Source organism: Mustela erminea, chromosome 4, assembly GCF_009829155.1.
Source record: "Mustela erminea isolate mMusErm1 chromosome 4, mMusErm1.Pri, whole genome shotgun sequence".
Lineage (NCBI taxonomy): Eukaryota > Metazoa > Chordata > Mammalia > Carnivora > Mustelidae > Mustela > Mustela erminea.
In genome coordinates, this window is record NC_045617.1 from 129,838,170 (window position 1) to 129,859,264 (window position 21,095).

A 21,095-nucleotide genomic window follows, 5' to 3' on the forward strand; every position below is an offset into this window, starting at 1 on the left:
TTTATAAGATACTCCTATTGATTTGTTTTCTTTTTGGAAAGGTCAAGGAATATTTCCACAGCAGAGGAACAACCCAATTAATATCTATCCAATAACACTCAATGATAATATTATCCAGCTTTTCTTGTATTGACAAGGGAGAATGATGCTCTAGGTTGACAGAGCACAAAAGGTAAAAGAGTTTATCTGAAAACTTGTGTCAACTCTCAGTGGAGATAATAGAAGTGTTTCTCAGTGGTTTTTTCTTTGGGAGTGGGATGCAGTGTGATTTTTTTTTGTTTGTTTTAAATGTCATCTTTTAATTATATTTTGGATAATGATGAAGAGAGATGCAATTTGGTTATGAGAGTAAATCTTAAAAGGCTCAGTGACTTTTTTATCTATTGCTTTAAACAACTCCCACTAGTAAAGATTCTTTCATTAATTGTCGTTACTTGGGAATTATGGAATTATAACAGCTGACATTTCTTTTATCATTCATATATTTAAGTGACAGTGGCATTACTTACTCTAAATTAAGTTCCTTTCATGGTTAAAAAATTACAAGTGTGACAAGAAATAGAGCACTATTAACTTTTATTTTGGAAAGCAATTTTTCTAATACAGATATGAAAGCATACTTTTTCAGAATGCAAGACAGACAAGTATTATCTTTTGGTTCTATAACAGGAAGAAATAGGTAAGTACATCCAACTTAAAACTTCAGGAATTTTAAGGTTTGAAAGGTACGCAGGTGGGTTTTCATGTTCTCCACGCTAAGAAAAGAAGAAAGTGTTCTTCTTTGGTGCTCATGTAAATACTGTAGCAAAGATGCTTTCCCTTTTGACATCAAGGTCCTGAGCCAAATTTCTCTCTTAAGTTGGAGCTGACACTTACAGGTGTCTGTGTTTCATGGCAAATGGAATCAGAGCAAGAACAGGCCACTGGTATCTCTCAGAAGGACTTTGTTGACCCTGCCATCCAAAAGACTGTCCCCTAGGGCCACAGCGCTTCTGTCATTTTGGCTCAGGGTATTTACAGAATCACTTTCCATTTCTGCACCTTTCTTCCTCAAAGACTTCTCAATTCTAGTTAGCTTTTTAGCTTGTGCCTCAGTTTTGATAACTCTTATTAATAAGGAAACTTGATATATTTGAAATAAGTAAAAACATATCTCAATTAACAACTCCGTATAGCATCTGGTGGTGTTTCCTTAGATGCCTATTATGGACGGGGCTTACCATATAAAAATTGATGTGTGAAGAGTCCACATTTAGTTGAACTTGATTAATTAATGACCACCTTAGTGCACTAAGAGTGATTCAGTTTCTTTTTAAAAAGTGTCACCTGCCAATTTTGGGAATACCTTGGTACCTGAAGCTCTCTATGCAATTTAAGCAATTATGAACAAAACACAGCAATCAAACATAAGCCACTTCTATATCAAAAATGGAAAATGTAGAAGACAAGTAAACTATTAGGAAGGCTAACTTTTGCCGAATGAAACTTCGCTGTTACTGTTGTTGTTGTTTAAGTAACCAGTGTGGGGCCTGAGCTTACCGCCCAGAGATCAAGGTGAGGGGAGGTCAAGTTTCAGACGCTCAACCGGCTGAGCCTTCTAGAAGCCCCATGAATGAAACTTTTATTTGCGATGTACTATGCAGCAGTACTTAATTCTCTTGAGTTCTACGATCTTAGATTGAAATATGGGGGAAAGGGATGGAAGATAATATAAATACTGTATTTTGACAACTAGTCAAAGGGAGATATGAGAGGTGGGATGTGAATCCTAGATTTGTTATATTGGAGTCAATATATTTAGCTTTAAAATTTTTTTTCTTATTTTATTTTTTAACTCTTTTTAAAAAAATATTTTGTTTATTTACTTGAGAAAGAGAGAGTGCAAGAGCAGGGGGAGGGATGGAGGGCAAAGCAGACTCCCCACTAAGCAGAGAGCCCAATGTGGGGTTAGTCATGGGATCATGGTCTGAGCTAAAGACAGCACTTAACCAACTGAGCCATCCAGGCATCCCAGTTTAGCTTTTAACTCTCAATAATGCTAAGCGAGGTGTGACTATTCCCTTTACATTTTCAGATGGTTCTGAATTACTCTGTACTATTGTCAGTACAACAGTTAACCAACTTAACTTCATGTTTCTGCCTCCGTATGTTTGATTTTCTCTTTCCCCCTTATTGGAAGAACTTTATCTTTTTAAACCCTGCATGTCATTTAAGACCATAGTCCTCTAAGCCTTCCAAAGCATTTTTGTTCAGCCAACCTTAAAGTAGACCCCTGCCTTCTTCGGTGATTCCAACCTAGCTTCTGTAACTCGTGCGACCTATCACTTACGTGGTCAGAGGTTTGTTCCTCTCTCTGATTTGAAAGTGTACACTGCTCGAGAGCATGAACTATGGATTACACATGCCTGGGCTCAAATTCTAGATTGAGCAACTTACTCGTTTGGCTAACCCAGTGCCATTCCCAGCCCCATTTTTCCTTGGATACAGCACAGTTGAGAGTGTAAGAAACCAGACACTCATTTTCCCAGCATCCCTCATATGTGGTGGTGGCTGACTGACACAGTTCTGGGCAGTGAAATGTAAGGAGGAGTTTAGAGGCCTTCTGAGGTAGGTTTTGCTTCCCTGTAAAGCAATAGGCCTGAGAGTCATGCCTATTAGAACTGCCCTTGCCGCCGCCACCTCCCTCTTCCCCTCTCCCTCCTTCTTCTTCCTCCTCCTCTTCTTTTTCTTCCTCTTCTTTTTTGTTAAGATTTGATTTTTTAGCAATCTCTATACCCATCTTGGCGCTCGAACTCACAACTCCAAGATCAAGATTCACATGCCCCACCGCCTGAGCCAGCCAGGCTCCCCCTACTTCCTTCTTGCCCGGACTATGATGACTACAGATGGAAAAATCTTTTTGCAGTCATGAGAGCACTATGATAAGGATGAAAACCAAACCAAGGGTGATGCAACAAAAAGAAAGAGCAAGCTTCCTTGAGAATATCCTTGAGCTGCCGTACAGAACCCGGAATCAAGCCTACATCTAGAATCCTCGTTATAGGAATGAAACATTTCTTATTTGGACCACTCATAATGAGATCTTTTGTGACTTGCAGCCAGAAGCTTTTCTAGATAGCTTTGTAATCTGGCACAAATTAGTTAAGCTCTCTAAACTTTGGTTTTCTCATCTATAAGGTGGAGCTAATGGTGGCCTAACAGGGTGGATGTGAGGATTAAAAGAGATAGTATTTTCTGACACATGGTAAGCAGACCATCTTCTTTTGGCTCCTTCCTTCATATAATATTGTTTATCAGAAAGCATGTACTGAATATTTTTGTACAAATATAAGCCACAGTAAATATCTGATGACTGAATTAAATGACTATTAAAATAAACAAGTTGAGCAGACTTTTCAAGACCAGCTACTATAGTGGCTTCCCATAGATTTGTTAACATCCAAGTAGATAGGAGAAGGAATTTACCTAATAATCCTGGTATAGCTGGTGGAGAGAAGTTTTTGGAAATTAGCTCTGGGCAACCAGATTCCTTACTACAGTAGGTTAAGAAAAATGGCTACAAATTCTAATCTTCTCCCTAATTCTTCCTTTACTCCTTAAAATGTAACTTGGCCATGTGATTTAGTTTGGCCTATAAGGATAGTGGCAAACCTGATGCAGGAAGAAGATTGTAAAGTGTTGGCACCCTGGGACTTGTTCTTTTAATGCAAGTAGGTCCCTGCAAGCCACCATGTACATAAACCTGAGCTAGCATGTTGGATGCTGAGAAAGGACAAAGGTGTCCTAGCTGACAGGCAGCCAACACCAGATATGTTAAGTGCTAAACCTAGTTGAGAATAGAAAAACCTCTTCCAGAGCCCAAAGTGCCAACCAATATTGAGCTAAATGGATAGTTTTCTTAAACTATTAAGTTTTTGCCACAAAAAATAAGTGACATAGGGTTGGTCTATATCTAACCTGATATAGGGTTAGATAGATGGGTGGTGAGTATCTCCAGATGGAATACCTAGAGAAGGAGAGAAGGGCACCATATCCCTTTTGGAGTGTTCCAGCTTGGTTCTGGAATCTGAAACTAATCCTGAAGAAGCATCAGACAGATGATCTCAAACTGACAAACATTCTATAAGACAATTGGTCAGGGTTCTCCAAAATGTCAGTGTCTTCCAGGACCAAGAGAGGCCAAGTAGCTACTCCAGGGTAAAGCTGTCTCACTAAAGAGAAATGGTACACAAATGTAGTATGTGACCCTAGATTGACTCCTGCACTGGAGGGAGAAACGCCTGGAAGGATATTCCTGGGAAAACTGACAAAATTTGAATATGAACTACAGATTAGAGAAGAGTATTATATTGGTGGGGAATTTCCTGAATTTGTTAACCATGCTATAGATACATAAAATAATATTTTTGTTCTTCAGAAATATACATGGAAGTATTATGGACGGAAGGAACTTGGTGTAAGGAGCCAACTCTGAAATGACTCAACAAAGTATTACATATAATACATATATTTATGTAATTATGAATATGTAAATAAATATAAAAATAACTGATATAGCTACTAGCACACTCTTTTGACTGAGGGAAGTTTTAGAGAGTGTGCTCACTCTTCTGCAGATTATACTTTCTTTGTGCCCAGATAAAGTGAGTTGTGACACATGAGCACCATGGAGCTTCTAAGAACAAACCAAAATCATGGTCACTAATTGTTGATAGCAAGGTACTGTATGTGTGGTGTTTGCTCCTTTAGGGTAATGACCGATGGGAATATAGAGTTCCTGTATTCTGACTTTTGACCAATGACCTGCCGTGACCAGTGTGCACCCCTAACTTGCTGACACCATTAGCTTCTTGGGCCTTCTCATTGGAGCACTTGGACTGAGACATGCTTGTCAGTTCTCTTCCTTAAGGAAGTTTATTACTAAGCATGGCTGTGCTAGCATCGTTCATGACTCAGGGGTAATACTAGCTCTCCACCAAGAGATGCCTACCTTATTGATGTAGGCTTGACTCCTGCACTTCCTGCTTGTGGACATGGCGAAAAAGAATGGCCGAGGAGAGTTATCTGGCTGTCCTCTCAGGGCCATTTTCCTTGCTTTTATTAAGGTGTAAGTCATACTTCTCTATCGGTATTCGCAGGACAAATACATGTTAGTCTTTCTGTATTTGGAGGATGAATCTCTTCTGGCATCCTTTGGTTTCATTTTTCTGGAATTTTCACGTGGTTCTTGATCCACTATCACTGGTCTTTTAGGATGTTCATAACCTTACTAAGATCCCGATTTCCATGTTTTATGGCATTGAGATGGGTGCCCTGGGTCTATACTTTTCCCACCGATGCATGATGGCTAGACTTTAGAGAAGGCAACCTAAGGCCCACATAAAAGCTGAAATTTGTTATTTGTCTTGAGTCCTGAGAGAAGGCTTCAAGAAGACCGGATTACATGCATTAAAATTATCCTTGTCTCCCCAACAGGACCTGTCTCACAAATCGCTCTATTTGGTGCTCTCCCTGTTCTTTGGTTTATCAGGATTTATGTATCTGTCAGCAAGAAGCAGAAACCATAGATAACAGTGGTTTAAGTCCTATAGACTTTTATAATTTATTTCAAAGATGAACAGGTCCTTCCTAGTGTGTAGGCTGCAGGAGTGGTTTTGGAAGGCCCAGGCTCTTTGCACTCACCCTCTCTCTTCTCAGCACAGTGGCTTTCATCAGCCAGCTGGTGGCCCTCTGGTCACGTGTTGGCTGCTGCAGCTCCAGGCATCGTATTCTCACATGTAGCATCTAATGCAAGAAGGAAGACCCATGGTTCCAAAGGACCCATATCTTGCCTTTGAGCATCCTAGAAATTTCCCTGTGCATCTCATTGTCCATGTCTTCCCCTAAATGAGTCATTGGAAAACAGGGCTCCCTCCATCCCCAGAGGTCAGTATATTGCTACCCAAACTCCAAAGAAAGCAGGATGGCTGCTGGGAAGGCAACCAGCATGGTCCACCACACCCAAATTAAAGCCTCTAGGACCAGAGAGATACAGATTCCTGGATGCAAGCCCCTGAAGGAAGCTGGAGACATCTGTACAGAAGATGTGTAGTAGACAAGGCCATTGGGAATTGCTTCACGTACTGTTGATTAGTATGTGCATCACAAACTCTTTTCTCCTTCATTCAACTACAGAAAACTGAAATTCAGGATGCAAGAAAGAAAGGAAGATAGTCCAAAGTGAGCTTTTGAGAAGGGTGTTGAAGGGTTTGTTGTTTTAAGTTTATTCAAATGCAGTCTAGCTCAGATTGTGTTAAGGACTGCTGTCTTTACAGCTTACAGAATCTGATTCCCAGTCTGCTCCACACCTTGGAAAGGTTCTTTTAAAAGAGGTCTGCCTTTGGATTGTGTGAAGGACTTATTGACAGAACTGTGTGGAACCAAAGATATATACAACTAGAGAAATTTTTCAGGCAGGAGATCGATCTTTGGACACAGCTTGAAAAGTCAATCATCCTGTGGCAAGTCTCTAAGGAATTCAGGAGTTGTAGCTGGAAAGCAGGGGATCAAGGACTGAGTCTGTGGTGGGAAGAGAAGAACTCAGAATTTATGGAGCTGTGCTGGCTTTTCTAGACCTGCCTTCGGGTGTCTGGTGTCACACTGGGATACTATGGGGCTTGTATTCTTGTGTGACTGCCAGCGTAACTAATGATCAAGGGAAGGGGACACTTTTGTCCAAGACCACTGCTAACTACTAGTCCTGTCAACTCATTCTGTATGTAATAGTCAAATTCAGTGTGAAAGGCATGTTTGGTGTGGTAGCCGGAACCCAAAATTCAGAAAAATCTGTTGATATCTTTGACCATTTACTTATGCAAATCATTCTACTCCCTTTCATGGAAAGTGGTAAAGTCCATCAGGAAATTGGCAGTTAGTTACAAAGTAGAAAGCACACAGGCATAACTAGAATTTTCTGATGGTTTGAAGTACTATGAGTGTAGCCCCTCTCTGACAATATTTAGATATTGGATACATACTTGAAGGGGAAAAACAGATTTGAGTCCCATTGTTGGTGATTTTGCTCAAATGGTATTCATTTTTTTTAAGATTTTATTTATTTATTTGTCAGAGAGACAGAGAGAGTACAGGCAGGCAGAGTGGCAGGCAGAGGCAGAGGGAGAAGCAGGCTCCCTGCGGAGCAAGGAGCCCGATGTGGGACTAGATCCCAGAACACTGGGATCTTGACCTGAGCTGAAGGCAGCCACTTAACTGACAGAGCCACCAAGGTATCCCTTAAATGGTATTAATTTTTAAGTATAGATAATAACACTAGCTCTCACATTCCCCCTAGGATCACTGTGAGGATCAAAATTAAAATAATATTGATGAAACATTTTGTAACTGATAAAGTTCTATAAAATATGAATGCTAATTGGTTGTTTCAATATTTCTTGATATATTGTTATTCTGGGGAAGTGTCAGTTCATGAAGTCAGAAAATTGCTAGAAATTAGCCCCTTTTGACAAGGAAGGAAAAACACACTTAACATAATTTAAAAAAATGTTTTTCAGTGTCGTAGTTTGAAGTTTTAATTCAGTCTTTGACTTTGCAGCAAAACATTTTGAGAGGGAACCTCAAGAGGCAGAGGATGTTTACATTCCAACAGTTAAGTCACTGAGAAACAAAATAAAATAGACAAAATATCAAAACAGAAGCCCTGTTAAGGTCCTTGGCTTCAAGGAGCTTGTGACCCAGGGGCAGCTGCACCGTATAAAGGAAGCTCAGTGATGAGCAGTGACAAAGGTTGGGATGAATGGTTAAAAGAGTCCTCTTTTCCTGTTGTTCCCTTTGTGTGTTTCAGTTCTCTCCTTTCTGAGATGTCTTTTTGAGAAATGGCATCTCTGATATCACCACTGTTAAAATATCACTTCATATTATTATAGATAAGATCTCTCACAGATTATATCATCAGAGAAAGTCACTATATTGAAAACTTCATTTAAAGTCTACTGTTCTTCACAATACTACCATTCAAATAAAACAAGTAAGTTAATGCCATCCACTCCCTTTGCAAATATCCGTGCACCTGCTTTGTGCCACACAGTCTTCTAGCCACTGGAGATGTGTTAGTGTTGAAAACCAGCAAAGATCCTGCCCTTGTGGATTACAGACTAGCAGCAGTCTGACAATAAACAATAAATAAAAGAAGTATGAAAGGTTGTAGTATCTTAGAAGATGATATTCTCTGAAGAAAACAGGGCAGAATAAGGGGGATTGGAATGTACTGGTGGAGAGGTATATAGTTTTCAAGTGGGTGGTCAGGGAGGCCTCCCTGAGAAGGTGACATTTGGTCAGAGACCTGAAACAGGTGGGGAGAAAGACCATTCCCAGTGGGCACACCTGTCTATGTAGAGGGTGCAAAGTGGAGTGTACCCGCATGTCTGCAGGGTAGGAGACGGATGGCCAGAGGAGAGGCAGTTGGCAGATAACCTTTGCAATGCTGCTCAATATTAAACAAAATTATTTTGCAGTACTTTGTATTTCATTGAAAGCTTCTTTAGAGTAGACCTTAGTTAATTACTTCTAACCTGAGCCTCATCCTAGACTGTTAAGAGCTGGAAGGAACTTGAGATGCTGTATTATTGCTGTTCTTTCATTTTATGGGAGAAGCAGCTCAGGTCCACTGAAATAATTGGCTACATAGTGGCTCAGTTGGTAAATCTTAGTGTTTGCAGAGATCGTTGTGGTAATGAGAAAAAGAAAATATTTTCTAAAAATATTGTGAAGAACATGCAGAAATTTTCTTTAAAGTTTGTAAATGTTTAGCTCCTTAAAATTTTTATTTTTATGTGGCAAAATATATACAGTATAAAATTTTCCATTTTAACCATTTCGAAGAATACAATTCACTGATATTGATTATAGCCACAATGTTGTCAACCATACTCAACAATACTGAGCAGAAACTCAGTATTCATTAAACAGTAACTCCCCATTTTCCCCTCCCTCCAGTCCCTCTAATAACCTCTAGTCTTGCTGTCTCCATGAATTTACTTATTCTAGGTATTTCTCATATGTGAAATCATACAATATGTATCCTTTTGTGTCTGGCTTCTTTCGCTTAGCATATTTTTGGGGGGGTTCATCCATGCTGTAGCAAATATTAGAACTTCATTTCCTTTTAGGGCTGAATAATACTCCATTTTCTACACATACCGTATTTGTTTATTCATTGAGTTGTTTTGACATTGAGCTGTTTTTTTAACCTTTCATCTACTGTAGATGATTCTGCTGTGAACATTGGTGCACAGTTCTCTTGAGTCCCTTTTCCAGTTTTTTTGGTATCTATATATCCATCCTTGTATCTATGTCTATAACTATATTTTGTGTATACATATATACACACACATGCATATGGATAGAGATAGATAGATCAATCTATTGAAGGGGAGAGAGAGAGAAGAATGGCTGCGTCATAAACTGACTCTACGTTTAACTTTTGGAAGAACCATCAAGCTGTTTCCCACAGCAGCTGCACCATGTTGCATTCCCAGCAGCGATGCCCAAGGGTTCCAATTTGTTCCTGTCCTTGTTGGCACTTGTTTTCTCAGTTTTTTGTTTGTTTGTTTTGTACTATAGCCAGCCTAGTATGTGTGAAGTAGTGTCTCACTGTGGTTTGGGTTTACATTGCCCTAACGACTAAGGATGTATGGAGCATCTTTTCATGTGCCTGTTGGCTATTTGTAGAACTTCTTTGGAGAAATATCTATAGAAATCTTTTGCCCATTTTTAAGTTGTGTTGTTTGTCTGTGTGCTGTTGAGTTGTAGGAGTTCTTTATATATCCTGGATAGTAAGCCCTTAATATATATAATTTGCAAATCCTTTCTCCCATATTATGTGTTATCTTTCCACTCTCCCCTCTCTTTTTTCCCATGACGTTATGTTTATTTAAATTGTTTTAAAATATTAAGCCAATGAGCTAATTAAAATTAAAATATACAGAGTTTCAACATTTGAAAGAATCTTCTTCAGAGCATTTGCTCAATATTTTTCTCAGAAATACTTGTATAGAACCCTTATATTAATGACTGTTCCAGCTAAAATTTTTACAGCATTTTTTATGTGCCTATTGATTTACATGGACTGTCTTATTTAGTCTTAATGATAGACTTATGTGGAAGGAAGTCACAATTATCTTCCCCATTTTCACAAGAGTAGTCCCTCTCTTTTTTTAATGAAGACTTTAATTTTTTAGAGCAGTTTTAGCTTCATGGCAAAACTGAGACAGAATTCTCATATACCCTCTGTACCTTACTCTGCCCCTACCCAGGGGTACTCCCCAATGATCAGAATTCCCTATGAGAGTGCTACAGTTTTTACAGTTGAAGAACCTATATTGACACATCATTATCACCCCAAATTCATTGTTTACCTCAGGGTTCAGTCTTGGGGCTGTACATCCAGTGGGTTTGGACAAATGTGTAATGACATTATCCATCATTATAGTATCATGTAGAGTATTTTCATTACCCTAAAAATTCTCTCTGCTTCTTGTGCATTGTCCACCTAAAGTGTAATTATATTATGGAACCATCTCTCTGTGGCTCAAGATCATCACATACTAGAGAGGAAGACACACAGGCTTCACTTTTCTTGGTTCAGATTAAATACTGTGTGTTTGTGGGTAGTTCTTTTTCACAGTCAACAACTGCCCGTTCTCAGCCTTCTCTCACGTTGGTGATAGGACCTCTTCTGCATGGCACAGTGATTTTTCTAGGCCTTTTGGGAGAAGGTTTGAGAAATATCTCCACCTACCCACCACCCCTAGTGCCTTCCACTGAGAGCACAGATACCCTATGCCTTCAGAGGCATGGAGTTGAGCAGTAGCAGCCAGTTTTAGTCTTTCCTCAGTGCTCTTTGTTCCCCATCATGACCATTGGCTAGCGCAGCCATTTTCTCTCTGAAATAACTCCTGCTCACAGGGTCTCTGCTTGGAAGGGCCAGACAGGAGGCTATGGGCTGAGCCTTGTGCGGTGACTTGGTTTCTCTCTTGCCAGTGCTTCTTTTTCCGCAGCTGTTGAGGCAAAGCGTGGAGAGCCATGTGCGGTAGAAGGGGACAGTTATGGGATTAGATGGCTGTAGGCTCTGAGACCCACTTAGTTTCTGCACTTTCCGACCGAAGACCTTACTGTCCTCTTTTCAGGTGCCGTTTGCCTCCCCTCCTCCTCCTCTTTTTTTTTTTTTTTTTCCCTCTTCTTTTTAATTTTCCCACCTCTGGGCTCTCATCTCACATCATTTTGTTTCTATATTTAGCTGACCTTCTTAGAATGATTTTCACCAAAAACAAAAACAATTTTTCCTGTGTCGGTGGCTCCATTCAGCACAAAGCTGTGTTAATGAGAATACTTAATTGCTTCCCATCCTGAATATTCTGTTTAATTGAGGATGTTTCTTTGTAGTCAGCCTTCTGCTTTAGGGACTCTGGTTTACTGGAACCCTCTAGTATTGGAATAGGGAAAAAACAGACTGCCTTAAAACCCTGTCAGCCCTTGAGCACCTGGCAACAAATTACCGCGAGGAGTGCCAAAGACCTGAGAATTAGACTTGCCTTGGCGGACAGTATCTCTAAGTGTCTAGTTATTTATGGTTCACTTTCTTCCATAAAGAATTGGAAGTACCATATAAAAGTATGTACAAGAGGATAAAATAAATAGTTGAGATAATCAGGACAAAGAGGAAATAAGGATAAGAAAATAAAACTGGGCCAAGAGTCACACGGAGAAATGTACCCTGAACACTTGTACAGTTATAGAGGTCACCTGCAAGGTTGGCTCTAACCTTCCATGGGCCAGACTAAGGAGAACATTATGACCAATTATGTAACTCATGGTATCGTTAAAGTGAAAAATAATCCAGTTGTTCAGGGGAAAGAAGCTTATTGCATCTTCTTAAATCTGAAATCAGTTTAGTCAATGACATCTCCTAGGGAAGACTATGTAATGTGATACGGTGATCAGCATCGTGGACAGAGACCTCTGGTGTCTTACTAATGTCCTAGTAGGAAAGCACAGTGCAGGGCGCAATTCAGAAGAATCTGTTCTAGATGGGACCAAAACAAAGTGTTTCAAAGGCAAAATTTGGTACAACTCAGCAAACAGATGCCACATCCTTTCTTGCAAATCTCCACAGTAATTGATTGTCACAAGTAGGCTTCTCCATAAGAATAATTGTGAGACTTGAGTGTGGCAAAAGTAAGCTTGAGGCCTGTTTCTGCTCCCTAACGAAGAGCTCATCCTTTACCAAGGTGGTTGGGATTCCAGGTGTTTGCTATAATGGCTCCCTCACTGCTCGTAGCCTCCGGTCCTCCCATTAGAGTCAGTCTCCTATCTTCAGAAGAGGTTCTCCACTTGTCCCCACTGACAGCGAGGTGAAACTGATGCCCCTGAATCACGTACACTGTGGATTTTTGTAGATCATGATCTTAAACTCATATATCGGTAACCTTTGAAATGTTTTCCTTAGGAATTTTTATGTAGTCAGTCATGTATCTACAAATAATGACAGTTTTACTTTTTTCTTTCCAATTGGTTAATCTGTTTTTTTGTTTTTGTTTTGCTCCCCCTTTCCGAATGGACATACTCTTGTCTTCAAGCAGGTCCTGAATGCAAAGCAACTGGTCTTTCACTGTTGAGTATTGTATTAGCTCTTGGGTTTTTTGTTTTGTTTTGTTTTTTCTTTTTTTTTTCTTTTTTTTTTTTTTTTATAAAGATTTTATTTATTTATTTGACAGAGAGAGAGATTACAAGTAGGCAGAGAGGCAGGCAGAGAGAGAGAGGAGGAAGCAGGCTCCCTGCTGAGCAGAGAGCCCGATGCGGGACTCGATCCCAGGACCCTGAGATCATGACCTGAGCCGAAGGCAGCGGCTTAACCCACTGAGCCACCCAGGCGCCCTGTTTTGTTTTTTCTGTTCTTTGTTTTTAATTTTAATTTTTTATTTTTTTAAATTAACATGTTATATATTATTAGCCCCAGGGGTACAGGTCTGTGAATTTCCAGGTGTACACACTTAACAGTACTCACCATACCACATACCTTCCCCAATATCCATAACCCCACCACCCTCTCCCTATCCCTGCCCTGGCAACCCTCAGTTTGTTTTGTGAGATTAAGAGTCTCTTATGGTTTGTCTCCCTCCCGATCCCATCTTGTTTCATTTATTCCTTTCCTACCCCCCAAACCCCCCACATTGCCTCTCAGTTTCCTCATATCAGGGAGATTGTATGATAATTGACTTATTTCGCTAAGCATAATACCCTCTAGTTCCATCCATGTCATCGCAAATGGCAAGATTTTATTTCTTTTGATGGCTACATAGTATTCCATCGTGTATATATATACCACATCTTCTTTATCCATTTATCTGTTGATGGACATCTAGGTTTTTTCCATAGTTTGGCTATTATGGACATTGCTGCTATAAACATTCAGGTGTGTGTGTCCCTTTGGATCACTACATTTGTATCATTAAGGTAAATACCCAGTAATGTGATTGCTGGGTCACAGGGTAGTCTATTTTCAACGTTTTGAGGAACCTCCATGCTGTTTTCCAGAGTGACTGTACCAGCTTGCATTCCCATCAACAGTGTAGGAATGTTCCCCTTTCTCTGCTTCCTCGCTATCATCTGTCATTTCCTGACTTGTTAATTTTAGCCATTCTGACTGGTGTGAGGTGATATTTCACTGTGGTTTTGATTTGTATTTCCCTGATGCCACGTGAAGTGGAGCACTTTTTCATGTGTCTGTTGGCCATCTAGATGTATTCTTTGCAGAAATGCCCGTTCATGTCCTCTGCCCATTTCTTGATTGGATTATTTGTTCTTTGGGTGTTGAGTTTAATAAGTTCTTTCTAGATTTTAGATACTAGTCCTTCATCTGATACGTCATTTGTGAATATCTTCTCCCATTCTGTCAGTTGTCTTTTGGTTTTGTTGACTGTTTCCTTTGCCGTGCAAAAGCTTTCGATCTTGTTGAAGTCCCAATAGTTCATTTTTGCCTTGCTTCCCTTGCGTTTGGCTATGTTTCTAGAAAGAAGTTGCTGCAGCTGAGGTCAAAGAGGTTGCTGTCTGTGTCCTCCTCAAGGATTTTGATGGATTCCTTTCTCACATTGAGGTCCTTCATCCATTTTGAGTCGATTTCCATGTGTGTTGTAAGGAAATGGTCCAGTTTCATTTTTCTGCATGCAGCTGTCCAATTTTCCCAACACCATTTGTTGAAGAGACTGTCTTTTTTCCATTGAACATTCTTTCCTGCTTTGTCAAAGATTAGTTGATAATAAAGTTGAGGGTCTATTTCTGGGCTTTCTGTTCTGTTCCATTGATCTGTGTCTGTTTTTGTGCCAGTACCATACTGTCTTGATGATGACAGCTTTGTAATAGAGCTGAAAGTCTGGCCTTGTGATGCCACCAACTTTGACTTTCTTTTTCAACATTCCTCTGGCTATTTGAAGTCTTTTCCAGTTCCATATAAATTTTAGGATTATTTGTTCCATCTCTTTGAAAAAAAATGATGGTATTTTGTTAGGGATTGCATTAAACATGTAGATTGCTTTAGGTAGCATAGACATTTTCACAATATTTGTTCTTCCAATCCATGTAGCTGTTGGTTTTTTTATTGTGTCTTTTATCAGATTAAAGAAATGCCCGGTGTTGCTTATTTGCTGAGAATTTTTATAATGAATGGAAATTAGATATTTTCAACTGCTTTTCCTGCATCTACTGAATGATCATGTGTTTTCTTTTTTAATCTGCTTTTTTGATGAATTACATTGACTGATGTTTGTATGTTGAGCCAACCTTGCATTCCTAGGATAAATCCAGTTCTGACATCATGTCCTCTTCATGAGTTCCTGGATGCAGTTTGTTAATATTTTGTTAAAGGTGATTTGTTTTCTCTGTTCATGATGCATATTGGTTTAAAGTTTGCTTTTCTTGGAATGTCTTTGGTTTTGGTATAAGGGTAATCCTCACATGAAATTTCATTATTCTCTACTTTCTGGAAGAATTAGTATTATTTCTTTCTTCACATTGTGATATAATTCATAGTAAAAGCCATCTGGTCCTCAGGTTTTCTTTGTGGGAAAGTTTTTCATTACATATTCAGTATTTTTAATTGATATAGGTTATATGTTCTTCTTAATGGGCTTTGGTAGATGAGGTGGGCTTTTTTTTGTTTGTTTTGTTTTGTTTTGTTTTTAGGAATTTGTTTATTTTGTATGGATTATTGAATAGTTGTTGAATTCATTTGTGTAAGTTTATTCATAATATTCCTTCTAGTCCCTCATTATCTTTTTAATGTCTCTAGGATCTATTTTTAGTGAGGTCCTATCCTTTGTTTCTGGCATTGTTAATTTGTATCTTCTCTTTTTTTCTTTCTTTTTTTTTTTCCTTATTAGTCTGGCTGGCAATTTATCAATCGTATTGATATTTTTTAAACAGCCTTTGGTATACATAAAGAGTGGACTATTACTCAGTCATAAAAAAGAATAAGACCCGGCCATTTGTGGCAACATGGATGGACCCAGTGGTGAAATAAGTCAAATAGAGAGAGCTTTTATCTTTTTTATGACTAAGCAATGTTCCATTCCAAAGAACCACCTATTCTTTATTCATTCATCTGTTGATGGACACTTGGGTTGCTTCCATATGTTGGCTGCTATAAATAATGCTATAATAAACATAGAGGTGCAGATATCTTTTTGAATTGTGTTTTCTTTTTTGGGGGTGGGGATTCCCAGTGGTGAAATTACTAGGTTGTATGGTATTTCTATTTCTCATCTTTTGAGGAACCTCCATACTATACTGTTTCTCACAGTGGCTGCACCAATTTACATTACCAGCAAGAGTGCATGAGCCTTCTTTTTTTCCACATCCTTGCCAGCACTTGTTATTTGTCTTTTTGATTCTAGCAAATCCCATGTGATTACATGTGGAATCTAGAAAACAAAACAAAGAAATAAACAGCAGAAACAGATCCATAAATACCGAGAACAGACGAATGGTTGCCAGCTGGAAAGGTAGTTAGAGGGTGGGCAAAACAGGTGACAAGGTGTGGGGGATGCAGGCTTCCAGTTATGGAAGAAGTCACGGGGTTAAAGACACAGCAAAGGGAATATAGTTGATGATAACTGCAATCATGTTGTATTGTGACAAATGGTAGCTTCACTTGTGGTGAGCATACCACCACATAATGGAGGTGTGGAATCATGATACTGTCTATCTGAAACTAATGTAACATTGTGTATCAACTGTGCGTCAGTTTTAAAAAATTATTTTAAACCAGCTTTTGTTGTCATCAGTTTTCACTATTGTTTTTCTCTTTATTTTGTCACTTAGGTTATCTTTATTTTTTCCTTATTTTGCTTAGTTTGGTCTTAGTTTTCTTTTTCTAGTTTTGTAAGGGAGTAGATCAATGATTTGACACTTTTCTTCTCCTCTGACATATGCCTTTAATGCTATAGGTTTTGTTTGAATCATAGCTTTAGATGCATCTCATACATTGTTATGTGTTGCATTTTAATATGTATTCATTTCGGTGCATTTCCTAATTTTTCTTGTGAGATTTTTCTTTGCGTGTTGGGCTATTTAAAAGTATGTTGTTAAATTTCCCGATATTTGGGAGTTTTTCCAGATAGTTTTATACTGTTAACTTCTGATTTATTTTCACCCTGGGGATGGGTCATTCCCTGTAAGTATTTTGAGATTTGTGTTGGAAAAGACCCATCTGCATTTGAAAAGACCATGAACTCTGTTGTTGAGCAGTGTCATGTGCATAATTTTATATGTGACAAAATTAACAACCTGGGATGTAGTGGAAATTTTTTTGAAAGTTCTTCCAACTTTTCCAGACCAGTGCTTCTCAATCTGTCTGTAACACGCTGAATACTAGTTTTTCCCTTTGTCTTTATGATTGCCTTGATGCCAAGTGATAAACAGAGATGCTAGTTTTTAACTTACAATGAAGCATTTTCCCAGTGGACCTTGCACATCAAATCTTAAGGTTTCCTGAGAAGTCAAGTTCAGATAGACTGAATGGGGATCTCTGGAACAATTTTAAGCTGCTTTTTGTGTTTTAGAAAGAGAATAAATGCAAAATAAAATTAAGAACAAATATGACTCATTCATTGTTCTACCCTTATACATGTCTAGTGGTTATGTTTTAGAAAGAGAATTGGTGGCACTAGCACAGATGGAGCAAATAGGAAGACAGACGGTGACAACTTGGGTGTTTCTTGGAAGAGCCCAGGTGAGAGATGTTTATGGAAGGCGCAAATCTGTAGCGACAATTAGACTAGAAAGAAGGGATAGTTTTGAGAGAGGTTTTAAATATAATTTAAACGTCTATATCTGAAATGAAGTAATGTTAGAGTTAAAATTTACTCCCAGGTTTCTGCCTTGAATAACTAGATGGAAGATGATCCCACTCATCGTAAAGTAGAAAAATCAGATGAAAAACAGTAGTTGGTTGGGAGAAGGAGTATTACGTAGCTTTGGCTTAGGACTGTTTGCTCTATATGTAGGATGAGCAATGCGATGAATAATGTGGGATGGCATGGCTTTAGGATGGATGTGATATTGTGACATAATTGATACTCTGGCATATACAGCGTGCTAGAATATAGGGGACTCATCTTATTTTAAGCTTAATTCCTGATCTCTCCTAAGTGAAACCTTATCTAGTCTTTATTTGCGTTTCCATAATGGGAAATGTTTACAATAAAAGGCAAACCCAGATGTTTTAACAATGTCTGGTTAGCCCTTGTTGAATAACAAACTACTTCAAAGTTAATGGCATAAGAGAGCCACCATTTTATTATTCTGTGATCACAAATTTGGGTGGCACATAGTGGGGATGGTTTGGAAATGGTGTGAGAGAACGAAAGAGACCACTCCTAGCTATAAAAGGGGGACATAGAAATCCATTTTTACTAATCATGATTATCCTGAAAGTTTAGCCCCAGTGTGACACAAGAGGAGTACTTTGTTCTTATAACCTCTTAAAAATAAACAGAAAAGACATTGCTGTATTTTACCTAGTAACAAAAATCTCTGTTGTCTGAAATATTTCTTGACACTCTTTAAGGAGGCACGTAGTGTGAAGTCTCCCCATCTCTCTCCTCCAGGTGCCCAGTTCTTTCCCACCCTCCCCCAGATTAAGAAACAAAAGAAAACAATGTCAGGCAGCTGCTGCTTTGAGTTTTTTAAATCTTTCAGAGATTCTTTATAACATGCCATTGTGTGGACATGGCCTAGTTTATTTAATCAGTTCCCTAGTGATGGACCTTGGGTTGTTTGCAGTCTTTTGCTTTTATAAGCAATACCCCAGCAAGAAGCCTTACACATTCATAATTTCCCATAAGTAGGATGCATTCCGGTAGCTAGAAGAATAAGGTGGTATATGCATCTGTAACTTTGATAGCTACTGCTGTATTCTTCTCCTTAGGTCAGTGGCTTAAAAACCCAGTTGTGAATGGAATACTATGCAGCCATCAAAAGAAATGAAATCTTGCCGTTTGTGATGATGTGGATGGAACTAGAGGGTTATCATGCTTAGTGAAATAAGTCAAGCGGAGAAAGACAACTATCATATGATGTCCCTGATATGAGAAGTGGAGATGCAACAAGGGGGGGTTAAGTGGGTAGAAGAAGAATCAATGAAACAAGATGGGATTGAGAGGGAGACCAACCATAAGTGACTCTTAATCTCACAAAACAAACTGAGGGTTGCCGGGGGGAGGCGGGTTGGGGGAAGGGGGGTGGGGTTATGGACATTGGGGAGGGTATGTGCTATGGTGAGTGCTGTGAAGTGTGTAAACTTGGCGATTCACATACCTGTACCCTGGGGGATAAAAATATATTATATGTTTATTAAATAAATAAATAAAAAGGAAAAAAAAAACCCAGTTGTGAGCCTACCAGTTACGCAGAGAGTGCTTGTGTTCCCTTGGCTTTGCTATCAAGTATAGGAATAGTTCTATTTATTTAGCTAATCTGATATGTAAAATATTTTTTTACTTTTTACTTTTTTTTTAAAGATTTTATTTATTTATTTGACAGAGAGAAATCACAAGTAGACGGAGAGGCAGGCAGAGACAGAGAGAGAGAGAGGGAAGCAGGCTCCCTGCGGAGCAGAGAGCCCAATGCGGGACTCGATCCCAGGACCCTGAGATCATGACCTGAGCCGAAGGCAGCGGCTTAACCCACTGAGCCACCCAGGCGCCCCCTTTGCATTTTTCTTAACTAAACTTTTTATTTGCTTAAAGGTAATTTTTCTTTCCATTTCTATAAATGTCTTCATAGTCTTCATCCATTTAAAAATTTAGATTGTTCGGGCACCTGGGTGGCTCAGTCAGTGGAGCATTTGGCACTCCACGCTCAGTGTGGAGTCTGCTGTAGGTTCTCTCTCTCCCTCTGCCCCTCCCCCCACACCCTCTTGCTCTCAGATAAATAAATCTTTTTTTAAAAAATTAGATTGCTGCTTTTTTTCTTACCTACTTTTAGGGCTCTTTGTTATTCTTGGTTTTGCTTTAGAATAGGGTTAAAAGAACAGAGTATGAACATTTTTAAGGATCTTGATATGTGTTGCCATGTTGTTTCCAAATTGTTGTAAAAATATATGGTGTAACCAGCAGCGATGAGGACACTAAAACCACCCACTGCAGACAGATTATGCTAGAACCATACCACCAGGACTGTAATTTTCAAAATAATCTTCTTTAAGTAGATATAAAAAGTCGATCATGATTATATTGAATTTCATGTCTTTAGTCGCCAACCGTTTTTTAAGACCTCATGTATCAGTATGAATTATTCTAAAATATTTTGCCTCACACTTTAGCTGTTCTTTTAGGCACCTGATCACAGGGTCAGGGGCTGTGCACACTTTTTTGTGACCTCACTGTGTGGTTAAATATCCCTCTCCCCTCCTCCTCACCGGAGTGTTCATTCGTACTCAGGAACAGGTGCAAGCAGCCAGCCACTCTCTTTTCTTTCATATACACCTTCTCTCCCACTACTGAGCCATTCTGTCTCTCTGTATCATTTGCTTTTGCGATCTCATTTTGGCGATTTTAATTCATTCAGCTTTTAAGCAAACCATTTGAAGAGGTTCATCTCCTGCGTGGCTTCAATTATATGTTTATCTTTGTTGTTGTTTTTTTTTAAGTAGGACACCAGGTAGGTAGGACACCAGGTAGGTAGGACAGCAGGTAGGACACCAGGTAGGTAGGACAGCAGGTAGGTAGGACAGCAGGTAGGACACCAGGTAGGACACCAGGGCAGAAATGGATCCTCTCCTCTCTTACCTGCCTCAACCTCGAACCATCTGTGTTTCCAGAAACTGCTCCTAACCATTGCATGCTGCACTGTCACCCTTTTTTTATTAAAGACATTCCTTCAGTCTGGAATTTTCTTTTACCTCGCTCCACATCCTGGATGCTTAGTCGTTTTCTTTTGCTGGGTAACAAGTTAACCTCATACCAATGGATTAAAACAACATAAATTTATTATGTCACATTTCCTTGCATCAGAAGTCCAGGTGCTGGGTCCCCTGCTCTGGGTCTTCATAGGTGGGAATCAAGGTGTCAGAAAACTATGTCCTCTTCTGGAATTCAGGGTCCTCTTCTGAGCATTTTTACACTCTTGGGAGAATTCATTTCCTTGAGATTATAAGAGTGGAGGTCCCATTTCTTGCTGATGGCCAAGGCCTCCCCCAGCTTCTAGAGGCTTCCCTCAGGGCCTAGCCACATGGCCTTCTCATTTCTGTGAACTGGTTTGCTCAGAGGGACCCGCATATAAAGTCACTGATCATTCAGTTCTTGGGGCCACCCACACTCAGAGGGAGGGAATTACATAGGGCAGGCATGTTGGGAGTGAAATCTTGAGGCTGTTTGCAGCCTTCCCAGGATCCTACTCCCCCTTAGTGTCCAGCTGAAATTATATTTCAACTTTCTGTAAACTTTTTCACGAGCCCTTTCCGTAAGCATTTTCTGGAGTATGAATTGCTCCCTTGCTTCTTCACACAGCGCTTTGTGTTTGGTCTTACTCTGCTTCAATAAGCG

At 39.4% G+C, this 21,095-nt stretch overlaps 1 protein-coding gene across 6 annotated transcripts in view; it reads left to right on the forward strand.

Annotated features, from left to right (window-relative positions):
• Positions 1 to 21,095, forward strand: part of FARS2 (phenylalanyl-tRNA synthetase 2, mitochondrial) — a 522,892-nt gene that overhangs the window by 294,851 nt on the left and 206,946 nt on the right. The gene's annotated exons all lie outside the window — the stretch shown is intronic.